The sequence below is a fragment of the Tamandua tetradactyla genome, chromosome 16 (genome assembly GCF_023851605.1).
Source record: "Tamandua tetradactyla isolate mTamTet1 chromosome 16, mTamTet1.pri, whole genome shotgun sequence".
In the NCBI taxonomy this organism is placed as follows: domain Eukaryota; kingdom Metazoa; phylum Chordata; class Mammalia; order Pilosa; family Myrmecophagidae; genus Tamandua; species Tamandua tetradactyla.
In genome coordinates this window covers 77,510,950-77,531,798 of record NC_135342.1, presented here as the reverse complement: position 1 = coordinate 77,531,798, position 20,849 = coordinate 77,510,950, and the positions used below count along the sequence as shown (strand labels likewise).

Here is a 20,849-nt window from a genome sequence, read left to right as displayed (position 1 = left end):
TTGTATTATCAGACTCCAGTGCCCAGCACAGAGGTGAGTATTTGAATAGGCACTCATGTATATGTCTAATAGACAGGTCTCTACAATGGTCCTGCAAGGTAGATAAGATTATACCCATTGCATAGGTGAGGAAACTCTCAGAGAAGGCTCAAGATCACGCAGCTCATAGGGCAGAGCTGCCATTTGAACCAGGATTGATTGAACTCCATGATGCAGGTGCAGGGACTCCAAAGTAGAACAGGTTACAGAGTTCACAGATGGGACGGAATCGGGCAAACGAAACTCAAAAGTTTTTTTCAGTTTATTTTACAGGCAAGAGCTCAGAAGTCTGGGGCCTGCAGACATGCAAAGGCTGGGGCTGGCACTCTGGGGTCAGCATGGCCAAAGCTGCTAGGAGAGTGACCAAGGGCAGGCTTCAGGAAGCTGCTGCCTTTTTGAGGCCTTTTATCTTAGCCCCGGGTAGCTCAGAGCACTATCTGCAGAGAAGCACTTTCTGCACTTAAAAAGAGTCTGCCAGCGAATCCCATTTCTAAGCCCTTTGATGCGTAGAAGAGTCCACAGCAGTCAATAAAGTTTTAGTTTCTGTTTGCAACCCTCAGCTGGATGCGGGGTGAAAAGCAGGGCTTGGCTTTGCAGACTCAGAGACACTGCACAACTCTCATCTCAGGGAGAGGCAGAGCTCTGAAGCCCCCACTCCGCAAATATTGACAGAGCACCTCGATTTTCAACTTACTATGCCACACAACCACCTCCGTGCCCCACAGGTATGTGGAGTCCTTTCAAAAATGTGCCAAACTACCACCATGCTCTTCCGAGATAGAGAGTCTCCTGGATTGAGTCCACGTGCCTCCACTGCAAAACCTGGAGCTGATTATTTTGTCTTTTGGAACCACAAAGGACTCTTTTAAGTTGGGGGACCAATAAACAAGTCCTATCATTTGTTCAAGCATTCAATCATTCAACTCTCCTCTAAAAAGTCAATGTTTGCCCCTATGTTCTGAAGTCTATCCCCTCCTACCTTCCCAGGAACTTTACACCATCAACGGTCCCTTCTCTCTCATGTATTTTTACTCTCTATATCAAATGGATGTTTCTTATAGAGAAGTCTCTCCTATGAATGGAAGAAAGGAATGAAGGAAAGAAGGAAGGGAGGGAGGGAGGAAAGCTCATTTGGCTCTACCTCTACCTCCGACTATCTCCCAATCTGTCTCCTTAGCAGCCAAACTACTTAAAAGACGTGACTATCACTGCTGCCTCCATTTTCCCCCCACCCCCCATCTGGCTTCCACAATCGCTCCACCAACACAGGCTCTGGAAAATTAATGACTTCTATATCACTAGATCCAATGAAGAGTTTGCAGGATTTTTTTCTTTTTTTTTGACTTTCTAACTGAAGCACCCCCTCCACTTGTGTCTTCTAATCTACCTGGCTTCCCTCTTACTTCTGTGGCTGCTTCCCCTTAGTTTTATTTTTAGGTTCATCCACTTTTACTGGCCACTGAATTTGGAAATCCTCAACACTTACTGCTGGCCACTCTTCTCACTCATTCCTTTTCCTCAGGGTAGCCTCAAACATGACTGAAACTTAAATTATCATTAATATCCCAGGAATCCTAAGAACATCTCCACCATCCTGGACTCTCCTCTGGACTTCTAGACCCAATAAAGTCGCTGCGCAGGAAAGCTGCTACTCTCTGTGAGACCAATCCCCCAAAGTGGGGCCATCTCACCAGTTTCTAAAGGTGGTCAGCTGAAAACAGGCAGTAAAACGGTGGCATATTTTTATCTAGCCTGCTCCTGCACCAAGAACAACTTTTCCCCTAGGCTGATGGCAGAACCTACTTACACCTCTATCCAGATGCATATCTAACTGTTTACTTAGTATTTCCTTGGTGATACTTCAGAGGGACTTCAAACTTATCTGGTCCCAAACCAAATCACTGTCATCTTCCCTAAACCTGTACACTATAGACATTCCCAGTCTCAGTACAACTAGTGGTCTCACCCTAAGTCAACACATCCCCAATTTCTGTAGACTCAATCATTTAACCACCTCTCAATCCCCTATACACCTCCCCATCTCCTCATGTGAGTGTAAGATAGCATGACTGCTCACTGGGAATACCGCTGTGGTTGGCTAACTGGTCTCCTCGTTCCCCTCTTCTTTACTTTCTGGACACTGTAATACAGAGATTCTTTAGATGAAGAAAAATCCATCTTTACTTGCCTGGACCTCTAGCTGAAATTTAGCATTTCCTTTGATTATGGATTTAGGAAGAAATCAGAAATATTAGCATTTTATGTGACTTTTTCACCAATGATAGAAGTAAATAGTATATCATATTACAGTTGTTGATGTCCTGAAATATGACTTATATTCATGACTACTTCAAAACTATGCTAGTTATTAAACCTGCTCTAAGCCTTATTATTTAAAGCATGAATAAAGGAGCATATACAGTGATGTGGTGGTAAATAGTTGACTAGCTCTTGGAGGGAAAAAGAAGTACTGATTTATATGTTTGCCAATTTCCATGGTATAAATACTTCCAACCATGGCTTAATTCAAGCTACTGATGTGATGTCATTGAACACGGCATTGGAAAGAGATGTACACAGTCAGTTTTTGTAAACTGTAGGATTACACCCACTCCAGCATACCACTGTGTATTTATTATTATATCAGAAATATGTGTCTTTAACATTTTGACAGATGCATCAACATATTATAGGATAAATATAGTATACTGTAAGCAGTTTCTGTCATAATTCTAAGTATTTTATTGTGTGCATCTAAGCACAATATGCTGAGCTGTAGTCCACAGGCTTCACAGGGTTGCCCATGGCACACAAAGATTAAGCAACATTGAAACTGTCAGAATAATAGGTCCAAAGAGAAATTTGATTCACATCGTCATGCCCACATCCTGATACTCCCCCAGAACACATATACCCTGAAGCCCACTAAAGTAGTCCCCCTTAGGGTTAAATCCAAATCCTTCACGTGGTCTACAAGCTACCCGTCCAGCCTTACCCCATCTGCTCTCTTTCTCCTGCCTTATGTTCTTCACATTGAAAGCCCATGACTCACTGAAGGGCAGAATTTCAAATGTTGGTCTACAGGTCTCTCCTGTTCAGTCCCTCTTCTCCTCCTGCTAGTTCAAGAATCTTCCCTGCTGACACAGATGGCCACTATGGGAATTAAAAGCCAGAATGGGGGAGGCAAGGAGCAGGATCCCCCAGAGCCTGGGCTCAGCCATTGCCCCCATCACCAACAGGGGTCAAGCTACTGGCAGAGCTGGAGGCAGATGCCCTGTTGCATTGTCCATCTCTCTTTCTGGGCAACTGCGGAACTTTTTAATCCACCCCCTTTACCTCCCCACCCCCCCAAAAAAAACATGTTGAGAACTTTTTAAAGAAAATATGGTTGAGAGATTAAAGTTCCCAAGGATTAGAGGAAACTTCCCTGTGCTTCTTTGTAGCTGCACATCTTTACTTCCAGAGTCCTCTCATTTCCTCCCTCTGTTCTGCAGACAGTTGTTTCTTCCCTGACTTCAGCCTAGAAAACTGACAGGTTTTGCCTAATGAGCTACTGCTCTGGGCCCTCAACCCCCACCTCTGCTCATGGCAGGTTACTTTTTTGTTGAACTGTGTGTGGCCTTGCACTGCCAACAGCATTAAAGAGCTGTCTCCGGAAGGAGTTTCACTGAAAGGGGGAAATAATTAGGCACGTGGCCTCAGCTGGAAGTGGAAAAGGTTCCCTCTTTCAAAAACTGGTAAAGGGCTGTCAGCAACTAAGTAATTCCTAATTGCTGTTGGCAGACGGGAGGCCATGCTGAGACTGGGGACAATAGCTGCTTCCTCCTTGAGGGACGCCGTCTTTAAGAGGTGGCTTATGGAGAATGGACTGAGATGTCTTAAAAGCATCTCTATGTATCAGTTAATCAAAAACTTGTCCCTTTTTTTTCTTAATAGCTGCCTTGTACCTATCTTGAGAAAACCATAAATTGTGCCAATTCACTTCTGTTACTCTGTCCAGAAAGAATTATTTTTGTTAATGGCATGGTAAATCAGCAGACTTGTTAGTGAAACTGTTCAGAAAATGGGTCTTGAAAATGAAAGCTATAATATTTGTCAGATTTCCAAATTCCCTCTTGGGAACAAAGATGGTAACCATAACATATTTGCTAAATTCCATTACTTTAATACATTTAGGTTGCCTGAGATATGGGATGCTAAGGAAGGTGCATTCATAAATCAAGGGTAAAAACATAAAACCAAATCCAAAGATAGATATTATGGTTGTAAATTCAGACCTGATTTCTGGGTTAGTATTCTGATAGATTTGAGTGTCATCACTTACAGCCTAAAAGAAGCTGTTCAGTCCCCTTTATAACCCCCAAGAGAATTACCGATGATAGAGTGATCCTAGCACCCCCTTTCCAGGATCTCCAAGTCAAATGACCCCTCTGCATCCTCTTCAAAGAAGAAACACACTGTCCTTCTGCGCAGCACAGGGGTAAACTAAACTGCTCTTCCTTTATTTATTGTGATCCCTTTCTGGTAGAAAATAACTTGGGAGGTATTCAAGCCCACTAGCGATCAGAGAAATGCAAATTAAAAAATAATGTAATGACAGGCAAATTTGTTTAAAGTTTGATAATAACAAGCATTGAAGATAGTATGAAGAAACAGATATTTTTATACAATGCTGGGAGGTAGGCAAGGTTTGGTATAGTTTCTTTGGCAGGGTAATTTGGCAAGAACTTAAAAAATGCATATACATATGTAAATACAGATATATAAATGTATGATACACAAGCACACACATGTACATTTATGCATATGCATATTCTTGTGTATATATACATATGTACATGCACATATATGCATACGCATATATATGCAAATACACACACACACACATATATATATACCTACATATCCTTTTTTGCATCTACCTAAAAAAACACTCTTTCATGTGAACATGGGGACATGCCCAAGGATATTCAGAATACATCCATTTTTAATAGTGAAAATGCATAGGGAAAAGGTTAAATGAATTAATTTATGGTAGGTTCACACAAGAAATAGGAGATAGAAGTAAAAATGAATGAGATATTCCCATGTGGATTAACATGGAAAGACATATAAGGTACATTTTTGAGTGAAATGATAATGCTATTTACTTCTAAGAATAAGGGGAGGAGACCAGTAGGGATTAGGGAGAGGAGATTTTGGCCTTATCTGTGATTGTTTAATTTTTATTTTTCTTCTGGCTTAAATTTCTGCTTAAAATATCAGTTGTGCCACTTGTCATTCACTTACTGAGTGAGTTTGGGCATCATTGCCTCAATTTTCTCATCTACCAAATGGGGATAAACAAGCTTATCTTGCACAAAACTACCTAACCTGTGCCTGGTACAAAGTAGGTATTCACCACTTAACAGAAGCCTTTTCCTTCATCACCTTTCCAACATCATCTTACAAAAAGAATAGTTTTACATTCCCAAAGATAGAGAAAGTGTCTTTTTTATAGTGGTTTTTCTAATGCTTCTATTAGCTGCCTTTACAATTTTTGTCCACAAGTTCTCCTTACCTCCCTTTCTTATCAATCTGTCATATTTCATCTTTGCCTTGTCTGTTGTGAGGCTTCAGCTCTGATAGCACTGTGGAAAAGCATAAGGCATTCAGTAACAATTTTTGACTGTCTCCACAAAATCAAATGATATTATGTCTGTAATTCTCTAGAAAGTAGGCAGAGAGATATCAAAGGCTGTTAGATCTTGCTTAAAAAGAAATATAGGGAGATAGAGATCATAGAAAATGAACTCCATTATTTCAAAGATGAAGACAGCAAATAAGTTCATGCATGCAATAATTTAGCTGTTCACAAAAACAATTGAGAAAAGCAGAGAGAGAAAGATGAAATTTTTGGAATTACCCCTTCTACATTTTGCAAACAAGGAGACACATGCAGAGAGGTCCCAAAGGTCACCCGAGGTCACTGAGCTAGTTAGCAGGAAACTGAAGATAAGACCCTCTGCATCCTTGACTATACTCTTTCCTCTTGACCCAATTTGCCCCTTGCCTAGAGCTCAGTAAGATGTGCATTCAAGAGACAGTGTAGTGGGGGGAATATTCTCTCTTCAGTTAATAAGCTGACTCCGGGTGATAAATAATTTCCTTTGATCATTTTAAGGCAAAAAGAGCACACAGATTGAAAATGACCCAAAATATAATTGAGAACGAAGCCTTAAGTTTTGAACAGCCTTAAATAAAGTTTGTAAAAATCCCCAAGAATTATTGCCATGGATCTAGGTACAAATATTCACCCTTTAACAGCTTCCTACCCCCACCCCCTATCCACACACAGACAGAATTCTTCATTGTGGGTCTTTGGGGATGACAATTCAGGATGAATTGTTCCTTTCACCCCTTACAAGAAGGATGTATCTTTTCCTTTCTTCCAACACTTGCAGCTTTTAGCCTGAGGGTTTCTTTGAGCCCAGAAGGAGGGGTCTCCAAGATCAAGGGGGGTGGGGGTCAGATAGTGAGGGTGGGTCAGATAATGAGGGTAGATCCTTAGCATGAGAAACCAAGACTTGGAGTCATTGTTGCATAAATGGTCTTGCTCCTCTGTTTCTTCCTGAGGGGTAAGTGTTCCCTCCATTCTCTCTGGTTGGGAACCCTGGGCCTTTGACCCCTTCCCTTGACCTAGGAGTGCTTCACCCAACTCTCTCAGCCCTCCCTCACTTCAAGAACCTCTACCTATCAGTCGTGCTGCCCAACTTGCTAAAGGGATGGATCTTCCATCATCAATCAACAAACACCCCATTTTCTTTTCTCTTGTTTTTACAATTATCATGAAATTTCAGCTTCTGTTCGTCTTTTGGGCAAAAAATGAAAGACTCTGTTCAAAAGGATTAAAATAAATAAAAGCAGGTGTTGCAGTCTACTTAACAATCTGACCAGTTGCTGCATTTTTATTTGGCTTTTGGAACACTGGTTGTGAGGACTGGCAATGTCTGTGTTCAGTAAAAGCAAGTTGTATTTTTTTTTCCTTTAAAGACATGGTTACAAACCACAAGCTTATAATTAGAAACCAGAAGTTACTTGTCATTTGCACTGAAAACTGTCTTGCGCTCTCAAAGACAGCTACTTTTTCTCTTACCTCTATCATCTTGGATTTTAGCCTCAATATGGTTGTCACACCCATATTTTATCAGTCCTCATTGGAAAATGCTACAACATATTATACTTTGCACACTTCACCTTATTACCTACATGCTGTGGTTTTCAGTTGTGTTTGCCCTTCTGTCTATGTCAGAATGAAAACCTCGTGTCTCTGTAGACTTGAAATTTCACTGCTGAAGAAACACAACCACATTTCATTCACCACCACTGCATGTGAGTTTGAAGACAAATATGCAAGCTCTCCGGCAAACCCCACCTGAAAGTGCTTGGAAAACAGCTATGTTTAAAAAATATATATTTTACCAGAAGATCCAATCAGGTATGTACAAGTTCGGGCAGGTGTTAAATGAGGTTTCTTAAAATTCTCTCTCTCTATTACCCAACTTCTCATCATAAATTGCCTCAGAAAAGGGACAATTTTGCTAAAAAGCAGATAGAGATTAAAAAAAATAAAAACTTATGCATTTAAAAAATCTAGGCTTCTTTGTCTTTGTCTTTAATTGTAAGAGCCCAAGTTTTTGTATTTAAATTCTGTATCTTAAAGGATTCTGACAAGAAATTTTGTGACAAGTGGTAGATAGGGAAGAAAGGATTATAATCTATTGTCTTGAAAAAGATTCCTTGGGCTGGAGGGAGGAGGAGAAAAACAGCAGATGTGGTAAAAGGGAGGCTGATGAGTCCTTGAAAAGGGAGAATGACTGGTTCTCTCTGGATTGCATCCCCAAGTCCAACACAGTGAGGGAGCAACAGAAAGGTGCTCTGAGAGGGAACAGAAACCATGGAGAAAGAGCTAGCGGCGTTGAATCATCCTTGAACTTGGAAAGAGAGAAGATCAAATACCAGATGGATACAGTGACATCTCAGTGCATGCCAGAGTGCCTCCCACCACAATGTGCCTTGGCAGCATGTAAGCACAGTGGACTTAGAGCTCTAGGAAGTTGAGGGGCAATGAATGAACTTAGCTTAAGTTTCCATCAACCAGTAGAAAGGGTCATCAAAATAGAAATTTGCATACCATTTTAGAAGATAAAAACAATTACCTTTTTTTGCACACCAGAGTTTGTAAGCAGTAGTTAATTAACCTTCTACGCAAATCTTCATTTATATTGGATAGAGTATTGCACATCATGACAGACTGACAAAGCCACACCTTTAAGATAGAACTTGGATGTACCCAGGACTTTCTTCAATGACAAACACTGAGACGAAGCAATCCAACCATGAAAAAAAGTTCCAAATCAGACTTTCAAACACTCAATCCCCAAATTATGTTTTTACTAAGTCTTTTTAACTTTGACTGACTCAGAGAATGGCTTTTACACTTGTCATACTCATATTTGAACATCATTCATTACAATCCCCAACTACCTTCCATTGGCCCTGGTCCCAGCTCCGTGCAAGCCTCATGAACTACATTTTAGTATCCTGTCCAAATACAGTCTTCTGGTGTTTTGCTAGTTTTTGGCCTCAGACATCTGACAGCTTGAACCAGCCATGCCACTCTGTATAGCTGAGTTAAGACAAGATCTGGATTTGGGCAGTTCTAGGATTTAATCATCAATGAACAGGAAGGCCCCAAACATACAATTTGCAGTTACTTTGTCTTTGAATCACCAATCACTGTTATCATTTAAATACCCCTTTCTTCTACATATGGCCTCTCTTCTTCCTGGGTCACTAAGATCTATCTTCTTCCTAAGGGTTCTTATACTGTGGCCCTAATAGAGAGAAGGACACGTGGAAACGACGGCTAAGAGCAAAGTAGAGGCTTCCCCAAAGACACGGATATAGTGAAAGTAAAAAGGAAGTCCAGGTCCTCTTCTGTAATAACAAACTCCTGGGAGATTTCATGATGCTTGGTGTTTTATGTTGATGTCTTTAAGCTTCTAGATAAGGAATAATGGATGAAGTGAGAGGACTATGCTTGGATATCTTCTAAGTAAATAACCAAAAGTAATTCTGCTTAAAATAGAAATGACTATGTAGACATCGGTAAGGGGGGAAACCAAATTTGACGAGCTGGTGCAAACTCATTGAGAACCACAGATTCTTTTTCTAAATTTCTTAACATTTCTTCCAATTCAGATACAGATCTTTTAACCCTACACTGTGCTTATGGGTCATCAATTTGTAGTCTTTACTTCGTCACTGGATACTTACACTGGGTCATAAGTGTAAATAAGATACCGAATATTGAGTATCTACTCTGTGATATGCCCTGGGCCAGGTATTTCATACATATAGTATCTCTCAGTCCACACAGAGTGTCTATAAGGCATATATTATTTACCTGGTTTTCCTATTGGGAAACTGGGGAAGAGGTTCATATAATAGAACTATAATTGAAACCCATGATGATCTGATGATATGAAACCCAAGTATTTTTTCCTTTCTTTTCTTCTTTTATCTTTTACCATGCCTAGAAGATTTAATGTAACATTCAATATGTTGTCTAAATTTCCATTTAAGGGAAGATGATTAGAAATTCAAATTCTATATACTAGTATTTAAAAAGAAAGAATCTGCGCTGCTCAAAGATTCCAAATATGCACTGTGGCTGGAGTCTTGAGAGCTATGGAAGTCAGTAACTTGGGAAGAGAATATCCTGATTCTGCCTAAATTCTGAAGAAGTTTCAATGGGTGTGTATTTTCTAGAAAACAATAATAACTGTTTCTCAAAGATGAAGGAGAGTCATTCAAAATTGAGGCCAACTTAAATCTTTTAACTCTGTAAGTCTCCATGGTGTAATTTCAGCACCATGGACTACATCCTTTACAAGGACAAGCAGCTGAGCTGAGAGTAGTCTAGACTTGCCCAGGGGCCAGTGAGAGGGACACCAGCAAAACAGAACAGGTACCATCTCTACCTATTTATAAAGCTCGGAAATGCTTGTGCTGTCTGAACTCCATGCCCTGGCAGTGTTTCTAACAGAGAACAGCACACTGGAGGGAAAAACAACAACAGAAAACATCAAACAAGGATCAATTAATCTATTTCAGAGGGCCAAATGGATATTTTGGAGTTCTTGAGACTGCACAGAGTCCTAGATGGGATTTATTTCAAAGCGATAAGGATGGCAAAGGTGAAGTGCTCACACAAGACTAATGGAAGTGGAGAGTCGTCCGTCATTGCTGGGAACCAGCTTTAAGAGGGAGGCAGGAACATTGCATGAAAATTTTGGGAAGAGTCACTGTTTTCTTCTTGCCAGCACAATAAATTTTAAAGTGATATTAATCCTTTTTCTTGGATATCTTGGATATCCAAGATATCCATTTCTTGCATAATGTGCATTTCTTTAACCTCAGGGTATGTGAGAGGGAGAGGAAAGGAGAAGCTAGAGAAAGACAATGTAAAAAACGGGATAAAGCCACAGAGAGCAAACCCTATAATGGGGGCACACTTCTAATGCACACAGGTTTTTCTATTCTTCTGCTGTCCCTTAAGGAACCAGTATCCCTGCCTGTAGCAATCACATGTCCATCTATACACACTATACCAAGCCCTGATCATGCATGGTAGTAACATATTAATCTACACTCAATGTACTGAGCCCCAATAACACAGTAGAACATGTACGTCTACATACACTCTTATTGGATTCCTTTCAGTACTTGGATCATTTCCTTATTCTCTTCCTGTAGTTTCTTGGTTTATCTCAGAAAGAAATAACTTGCGCTTGAGTCCTTTGTCAGAATCTGCTCTTGGAGAACAGAACCTAACACATTGAGGGTTGGCATGAATGTTGAAAATAAACTTTTAAAAACTGTCCCTTTGAGGTGCAAGAGTAGTACAGTGGTATACTTCTTGCCTGCCAGGCAAGAGACCCAGGTTTAATTCCCAGCCCATGCACTCCCCACCCCCACCCCCAAAAAACTACTCAACAGATAGTATTGCAATAACAGGATAGTCACACAGAAAAAGAATGAAATGTGACCCCCCCACCATACAGCTTAAAAAAGACAAAAATAAAAAAACTGTCCTTTCCCCTGTCCTATAATTTATCCAGATGTCAAGAAGTGAAGCAAACTGTTAAAGGATTTTAGGTTAAAAAAAATACTTGGACTCATTTTACATGTTATATGTGGATCCATTAAAGAAGCCAAATCAACATTTCCAAGTTCCTGTCTCCAGTTAACTTTCTGTGGCTACTGATGCCAGAACATCATGCCTGACTCCTTTTCTTGTCTTGAGTTGGTACCCAGTAGCCTTGTATTTTTGACCTGGGTTGTCCCTTTTGACTTCACATTTGTGAACAAAGGCTGAATTTCATAGTTTCTGGCTTGATTGGGACTCAATGACATGTTATTCCAAGCTAGACAGTCCTGGGAATAACAGGGCTAGACATGATTTTCCCCTTCAATATCTGAATCCATAGGAGCTAGAGGTCTCTTGGGGTTCATCAAGCCAGAAAGTTAGACAGACTACAAAGGGGAAAATAACTCATGAATTCACTACCCAGGTTAACCAGAAACAGATTAGAAAGTATGTTGGGAGATGGAGTGGCGCAAATGATTCAGGAGTAAGCCTATGAACAAGTCATGAGTGTTAGTAGACATTTCTTCAATTCTCTGTAGGGTGAAGGGTGAATCTAAGAAGTTAGGCAGTCAAGCATGATTGGACACTTGCTGTTTCTCAGGAATGGACCCATGATACCCTGATTTCAAAACATCAAGATCTCCTGTGAAGTCAAATGTGAAAATTTTAAGTATCGATCTTAATCTTTGCCCAGTAAGGGTCACACACAGGTAACTTTAATTGCTTTGGGGTTTCAAGACCTTCTATTTTAAATTCCTTTCACTTCCCTTTCTTAGAGGTGCAGAAAGTACCAAATAAAGTTAAAAGGAGAAAAAAGTATAATATGCTAGAAAATCCACACACTGGGTTTAAATAATTGAATACTGACTATAAATGAGTAAAATAACTAAACTCAACATGACTCTGTGTTTTTCATCTGAAACTCCCACATCTCAGAGCAAACTTTAATTAACACAGAATCAGTGTTCCTTCAGGCTTTAGGTAAGCCCTGTTCTTTCTCTTTTGAATAATGAGTGTGCAGTAGTTGAATGGTAAGGACAAACAGAAGCAAATATGTGGAAGATATACTCTAAATCACTTATCATTGGTGAAATCCCATTGTTTATAAGAATTATGTAAAATCAGTTGTTATTAACCTTTTGGAGTTACAAGCCCTTTTGTTAATATGATGAAACTTATTGACAGTCACCCTTTTGTTATTGTGATTACACTTGTGTGAAACTTGCCCACATCAGTAGACACATATATGCTGAGGAATTTATTATATCACCTAAGGCTAAGCCCTTTGTCTCTGCTCCATGGATCCCAAGTCAAAAGCTTGAATTTATACCAAGGGTTTGGAGAATTTTAACTTTTACTCAGAACAATCACTGAAGAAAAAAACTTTTGAACATGAATGGCCACTATATTTTCTCAAGGTGGCTGAGAAATTCATTGAAATGGGCAATGGAATCAGAGTTTTTAGAGAGAGAATAGGCCACTGAATGAAGTCCCACTTCCTCATTGAATAGTTAACAACTTTTGGGTTAGTCTCCAATTTGGAAAACCCAAAATAAATGAAAAATCAAGCTTTAGAAAAGCATTATTCACCAGACAGGAAGACAGATGTGGTAGTTAACGGTCAACCAAAGAGTCTTCCCAACTTTTTATCAAAATGGCACCAACCACATTCACTAAAACAAAGGTACAATTCTGTTTGTATACAGTAGGCATGCCCTCAGTAAACATCGACTTAGAAAACGGATGTTCTGTGCTTGCAACAGCACATCATAATATGCAGTGGTTTTGCAATCTCTATTTAGAAGCCAATAAATTGACCAATTCTGACAGCTAAAAGCCTAGTGGTGAGTTTTGCCACTAAGCAAAAATCCATAACATCAGAATCTAGATGGAGACCTATGTTGAAAATGAAAGATCTTTATACCATTTGGCAAACCATATTCAGTCGCCACCATATATTTTTCCCCTAAAACACAAAAAGACAACTTTTTTTCTGTTTGAAAAATTTCTCTGATAATTATGGAAGCATAATTAGCACTGCATCTGAGACAAAACACAGGAAAACAAATGAACTGACTTTCTCAGCAGCCACGGATGGAAATAAATGGGTCCACATAAATTCATACTAACCAAGAGTTTTTCATTAATTTCTCCTTTATCAAAAGGTGGAATTAGTAATGTAAGAAAAAAATGCCAAAATGGTGTCTACCCTGATAGCACCCCCTTAACAATCAGCTGCATCTAGAAGCTAATGAGTTTTCAGAGCAAACTGCTTAGTACATCTAGATAATAGGGTTAAAAGCCCATCTTATGGTAAATCACTCTAGATTCTAATTTGGCAAGGGTAAATGATTTGGGGTCCAAGTGGGGATTCGGTGCCAAGCTCCTAATTTGGGCTGTATACAATATTTCAAGACTACTTTCATTAGTATCAATTTACAAATGGATTATATGCAAGCAACTGAACTACAAAAAAAAAAAAAAAAATAGCACGTATCAGGATTTTCTGTGGCCACTATCTAGCTTTATTCACTTTTAAACACCCTGGCTCATCTCTTAGTGCTTTCTAAATCATGTTGGGGAGAAGACATTATTAACTTGTCATGTAGCTCCATGTTCACCCATTGTCTTATGAGTAGAACTGTTGGGTTTGGACACTTAGAAGAGCTACGAAATTCAGTGTTTCAGTGAGGACTCTAGTGGCAGACTGCCTGGGCTGGCATCTTTCCTTTGCCAATTTCTACGTAAATCAGCTTCCTTGGGCAGATTTCTTTAACTCTGTACATCTCAGTTTCTTCAACTGCAAAAGGGAAATCAAAACTGTGTTTGCCTCCAAGGGTTATTGTTAGTATCGAACAAGGTTATCTACTAATCCCTTAGCACAATGGCTGGCACAGGGCAAACCTTCAATAAGTGTTGGCCCAGATGCTGATGCTGTTGCTTATAACAAAGAAGAAGAGGGAGAAACGGAGTAATGAACAAGGAAGGTTAAAAATAATTTTTCTGAGCATGTCTCTGTTGGAAGCTGTGCTTTGTGCTTTCAATACATGGACTGAGAGTCTGCTACAACATAATAAAGAAACAGACAACAGAACTACCAAACAACCTACATGCTCTTCTATAGCCTACACCCATGGAAGCCTCAGTGAGTTACAAGACGTCAATTTAGAAAGATGCCACCCTTAGACCTACAGGAGGGAAAGCCAGTCTCCATGACAGATGACTAGAGTAAATAGAGCTATCGGGCACCTCAGTCAACCAGCGTCTTTACTCACTGTTTATCATCTTTACACCCATAAGATCGTAAATCACCCACCAGGAGCTCTGATCACCAACCACCCATGAGAAAATGAGTCCAGTCAGCCAGGTTCCTCACCCTGTGGCCAAATTTTCTTCTCCCACAGTAAACCACAGTTAAAATGAAAAGAAAAAGAGACATAATCATTGTCTCTAAAATGCCAAATACCCTGTGAATTTCTGTATATGCACTTCTTAGGTTGTGGCATATCTTGGAACTTTCTCTGACTCCCCAGGGCTACATCAGCTGCTCTTCCTCCAACTCCCTAATGGGGATCAGCAGCAGGGAATTGGAGAGAGAAAGGGGAGTGATTTGGGAAATACATTTCCCTGCTCACAACTTTGTAAACAGCTCCTTCATTTTTCCTCTCTTCAAATGACCCAGTTGGAGTGTGTCATTAATTTCCTGCCAGGATCTTGACTACCCAGTAGCAGTCCTCCTGATGGAGTAGAGACTCCCCCCCAACTTTAGCCAGAACAGGTGTTTTCTACTACAGTCCAGCCACTCAACCCCACCACTGCCCTCCAGACACAGTCCCGGCTGCTGCACTTGTTATCGGTAACTACCCATCCCCTGTGGACATTTGTGCTCATAAACGCTGTCCTAGAGTGGGGAAGCGGCTTCTAAAACACAGTGCTAAGTAATTCTGGCATTCCCCACCCACACTGGGAAGGTTGGCCTGCATTTACAGCTCACCCACCATTATCTCTTCAGCCTTACACGTCGATTCCCTTTGAAATGATAGTTGGGGAGTAATAACCAGGAGTATAATCACATCATCACATTTCAAGAAACCCTGTATTGAAACCAGAGCTACAAATTTAAGAAACAGTCTGGGGGAAAAAGAAAACCTTTCATGTAGTGCATGAATATTTTAGGTAGAGTGGAAAGAGCTTGAAAATCAGACAGATCTGAAGTCTAGTATTACCTTAGTGCTTGTGTGACTCCTACCAAAATACTTAACCACTTTGATGCTCCTGCTTCCCAGTTTTGTAAAATGGAGATGATAATACCCACTCCACGGGGTTATTATACAGATTAAATGACACTGCGTGACAAGAGCAACCTGGTATCCAACAGTCAATAAACGTCACCCTCTTTCCTTTCATTGTTCCAGTTCACATACCGCACCTGCATGCAAATCTACTTGCAGTTCTGTCTCTAGAGAACATTGTCTCCAGTTAGAACTACCTGAGAGAGAAATGTGTCTGATTCTTTTGCAAGGGCTCCAGGTCTTAAATCTGGATCCATGATGATTACAAGAGACTACTCTCTGCATGAGCTTTGCAGGGACCAGAGGTGAGGGTAGCCACACATGTCTTCTGAGAAGGCTGTGGTCTCTTTCTGTTTCATTAGGTCACAGATCAAAAGAAATGTGACTGCAGCATAAAAAGTGCGCATACAGACACACACACACACAGACCTACAGGAGTCCTTGGCAATCTCACCATTCACTAGATTCTCCACATATTTGATATCTTTGGTCCAGGGCTCTGAGCTGATGTTGCATGGTGATGATGGGTCTTTCTGTGGCTAACACCACCCTGGCTGTAAACTTATTCTTGAACTGTCAAACCCCTCTTGGGTTCTTGGAATCAAGTGCATTGACTCTATGTCGCATCTGAGATTTCACAAGCTGTGTTCCACCAGATCACACCTATAACATGCAGTACACAGCAAATCTTATTTGTTAGCAACTGGAAGTTTATCATTCTTTCCCACACTGAAAGAGAAGTTTGTGGTAAAGACTATTGAAAGTTATTATAATATAACAACTTGAGGCTTATCTTAGCTTGACTTTGCTTATCTTTGAGGTCAAAATTTTAGAACAATGAAGCACAGTTCATGCCAAGTCCATAGTAATGAACAAATCTGGTTGAACGTGCATCATGCTGGCTGGTTTGGGATAAAGGAGCAGGCAGGCTAGTTGGCATATGTAATACTCAACCAGTACACATGTGGGCAGCCACTGCAAAAATACTGAAATACTTCTGGGCTTCTAACAAAAGCTGCTGCTCGGTGCCCCTTTAGTTCCCACTGCCCTAAAGTGCCCAACTTTTCTCAGACAGCCTCCCTGGGGCTGATCTCCAGGATGTGTCTGCACCTGAACTAGGGCCAATGTCCATTCTAACTGAACCAGGCGTTACCTATTTGGACTATCACTACGGAAACCAGGTGTGGAGTGCCTGTAATCTATATTATCATAAATGAACATTAAAGGCCAAAAGTATGAACTGAAAAGATAAGTCCTGAGGAAAAAAAAATGCATCTTTAGAATGTAAGTTCACGAGGGCAGGGACCAGGGTTGTCCTCCTTGGCTCTTGAAATCGCAGCCCCTAGAAGAGTGTGTGGCCCAGGACAGGGACTCAGTATCTCAGTATAAAATACTGAATGAGCAAGGTTATTTAGGGGACGCGTACCATAAACGATATTGAGTGTGGTTCCAAAAAGAAGAGATGGGCAGGAATTGGAGAAAGAATTCTGGATAAGACTGGTTTCTCCAGGTACCCAGGTACTTCCTCTAGGTATCCATAGGTGGCAGTAGAGACTAGAGGCAAAGAACTCGGACTGCAGTTGAAGCCAATTGAAACGGAGTTCCCCTGGCTTTGCCACGTGTTAGCTGTGCTACCCTGGACCAGTCATTTCACTTTCCTGGACCTTGGTTTCCTTGCTTGTGAAACAGAGACATGACCACCTGCTTCTCCGGGAAGTTGCCAGGATTAGTCAGACAATGTATATAAAGACCCTGCCATGGAGGAAGCAGTCACGAGGCTACAATTTCCAAGAGGACAATGGGTTGGCCTGTTTTGTTCATTATTTTACATCCTGGAGCTCAGAAACATTCCTGAATAACATATACTCAATAAATGGTTGTAGGATAAAAAGAAGAAAAATGACCGAATGAATGGATGGTGATTTGTTTTAATCACTGTGTTAAGTGAAAAGGGAACACATGTATCTGGACACATCTGTTTGGGTTCCCCCAACGTTTATAAGGGATGGAGAGTCAGGAATTAGGGCACTTTTCCAGGCTGGTCCCAGGATTCCATCAGGAACCAAAATAAAACCTGACAAAGAGGGGTCCATTCATGACCACAGCCATTGCTTTTCTCCTGGTGGGGCATCTAAGGCAGGGTTTAGGAGCCCAGAGATACACCTTGGCCAGGGATTGGGTTATGGGGTAGTGGTTAAGGATGCAGGGTCTACAGCTAATCCATATGGGTGCAGATCTCAGTTCCACTTCTTACTAGCAGTGATGATTAATACTATGTATCAATTTGGTTAGTATAGTAACCAGTCATTTCGTCAAACGCTAATCAAGGTATTGCCATGAAGGTACTTAGAGGATATAGTTAACATCTACACTCAGTTAACTCAAAAACAAATAGACCTAGATAAGGTGGGTGGGTCTTATCCAATCTGTAGAAGGACTTAAGAGTAAAAACTGAGGTCTCCCAGTAAAGAAATTCCTCCTTAAGATTGCACTGTCATCTCCTGGCTGAGTTTCCAGCTTGCTGGCCTCCCCTACAGATTTCCAACCTTTCCCTCAACTGGTGAGCCAATTCCTTTCGATATATACATCCAGAGTCTCCTGTTGGTTCTGTTCTTCAGGAGAACCCTGACTGAATCATAACTCTAAGAGCTTTGGAGAGATGGTCAGCCTCCCTAAACCTCTTTTTTTCTCATCTATAAAATGGGGATAATATAGCACTAATTCACAGAGTTGTTTGGGGCATTAGATAAAACAATGTAGGATAATCGGCTTTGCATGGTAATGGGCCTTGAAAAATGCTAGTTGCTCCATTTTGATGCTGATGACAGTTTGAGGTTTTCTGATCCCTCTGGGCCCAAGCCGATTCCAACTCAGCACCTGACTGTCTTGTGAAGTTTCTCTCCCCCACCGTCCTGTACCTCCTCAGTTTAGGTTGCTAAGATGGTGAATGCGGAGGCCATTGCTGTGTTTGACCAGTACTCTTGGGAGTAGGCAATTGGGACAATGGAGCAGGAACTAGCACTCTCAGATCAGTAAGTAAAACCTGCAGGCAGAAGGGACTAGTTAACTGCAGGGAAAACACTCCTCCTGCACTAGTTTGAAAAGGCCCCCATGTCCCCCAAATGCATGTCTTTTCTGGAACCTTAGAAGGTGCAACATTTGGAAATAGGGACTTTGCAGATGTAAAGACACAGAAAGTCAAGTGCACAGGGGAGAAGGCCACGTGAAGATGGGGCCATACGGGGAGAAGATGGCCGTGTGAAGACAAGGCAGAGGTTGGGGTTATGCAGCCCCAGCCCAGGAAGGTCAAGGATTGCCAGGCATCTCCAGAGGCTTGGAGAAGGCCAGGAAGGAGTCGCCCCTGGGGCCCTCAGAGGGAGCATGGCTCTGGCTGACACCATAGTTTTGAACTTTTGGCCTCCAGAAATATGAGGGAGAATTTCATGTTGTTTTAAGCTACACAGTTTGTGGCATTTTGTTATGAGAGTCTTGAGACACTCATCCAGGATGTGTTAGTTGACGAAGGATGTGTGAGCCAGTTGGAAGTGAGCATGGGGACCAAACACTGAGGCACCGCTGAGGAAAGTGAAGGGAGGTATGATTTTTTTCAGTTCTGAGACCAGCATATGTTTGTCTTTCGAATGAAACTGAGGTCTCTGAACGTGGGGAAGAATCACTAGTTTTCCTAGACAGTCCCACCATCATTGCTTTGTGCAAGAATCTTGGAAACAAATTGCTTTTCTGCCAGGAGGGAAGGGGGAAGTTTACATGTTCTGTAAAGAAGGAATTCAAGCAGAAGAATCAACCTTGAAGGAACTGAGGTGGGAGAAATTGGTTTAAATGAGTCTACAACTTCAGAAATAAAATATCATAACACCTTGAAATGAAAACTATAGTTTTTGAAATATTAAGCCTGAAGGGGTATTATATTTATAGGGTGTTTGGTTAAGGTATGAAAACATAACTATTCATTTCAGTCAAAGGGAAATGAAATTTCCATTTGAGAAATGCAGTTGTATTCAGTATCATCAAATAGTTTCTAAATTAACCAAGTGTGCAGGGCACTACTTGGGTCAGGTGTGAAACTTAAATAAATAAATAAAATGTTGGTGATCAGCCAACCCCCCCATAACTTATCACAGAAGGGAAACATTTGAAATGATTCTCTACCCCAGCCCCAGGTTTTTCTCTGGAGAGAAAGGCAACAACCTCTCCATTGCTCCAGTGATTTACACACGATTTAAAGGGCTCTCAAAAACAGCGAAGAATCATTTCACAGGGCTGGTGAGCCTGCAGGGAGGGCCAATATACTAGCTGCCTTCTTGGATTCTCTGAGGATCATTCTCACGAAGGAGTTCTATCAGGCGATTTCATCTAAGCCATTTCAACCCAGCAAAGGTCTGACTTCTTCTGATAAACTTACTTACTTACTTAAAACCACTCACACTACCGTTGCCAGGACTCCCCTTATTTGCCTGACTTCAAGAGGAAAACCCTGGGAGGCCAATCGGCTTGCTTAAATGGTTGCCTGCAATGCTGCCAGCCCTAAGCCTTTTAATCTCTTTCCTTTGGGGCCTTTCATGGAGTTAAGATAGGGTTTGGGGAGCAGCTTTGTTGATCAGGAGTATCCTCAGAAGCTCAGCAATCTACATAACAGACAAGAGAAAGAAGGCTGCGCAGAATAAAATAAGTGATACCAGAGCTTGCTCTGTTGCTATATCGGGCATAAAAATACTTCCAGGGGTTTTGACTTTTAAATGATGCAGCCCAGCAGGGGTTCTCTAAGCACAGGGCAAACTGACACAGAAAGAAGAATAATCACTCCGGAGAATGGTCTTTGAAACTTGAGGTACCGCACTCAATTGGATAATGAAACACAGGGAACTCCACAGGGTAGATTTTCACCTCTATAAAGAACATTCAATTAAATGCTTTTTCATTTGGACCGGAAGGGTGGATTTTTATGTTGTTTTTTTTTTCCTCTCTCTCTCTCCCTTTTCCAGAGAAAGTGTCTTCTTGGCTCCTGGCCCAAACGTTTTTTTTGTTTTTAAGCTGCTTATTACTGCCTGCTTTTACTCCCCTATGAGATCTACAATGCCCGCACACCCTGCCTTCTAGCAGGTTGATGGAAATTCCCCATGTTGCCCTTGGAAATGCTCATTACCAAGGAGAGGTACAATGGCTTCACAGAGTGATGCATTGGTGATGCTTCCAGAGGCTTCTAGTGCCTCCATTTCATGGGCCACTTGCTTAGCTGCTTCTGAAACACCTTACTGCAATGAAGGCAGCATTTAACTTAGCCATCTGTGAATAACTCCATCAGT

At 41.1% G+C, this 20,849-nt stretch overlaps 1 protein-coding gene across 6 annotated transcripts in view; it reads right to left on the bottom strand.

Annotated features, from left to right (window-relative positions):
* CDH13 (cadherin 13) overlaps positions 1-20,849 on the bottom strand; it is a 1,150,740-nt gene that overhangs the window by 958,989 nt on the left and 170,902 nt on the right. The window lies entirely within an intron of this gene.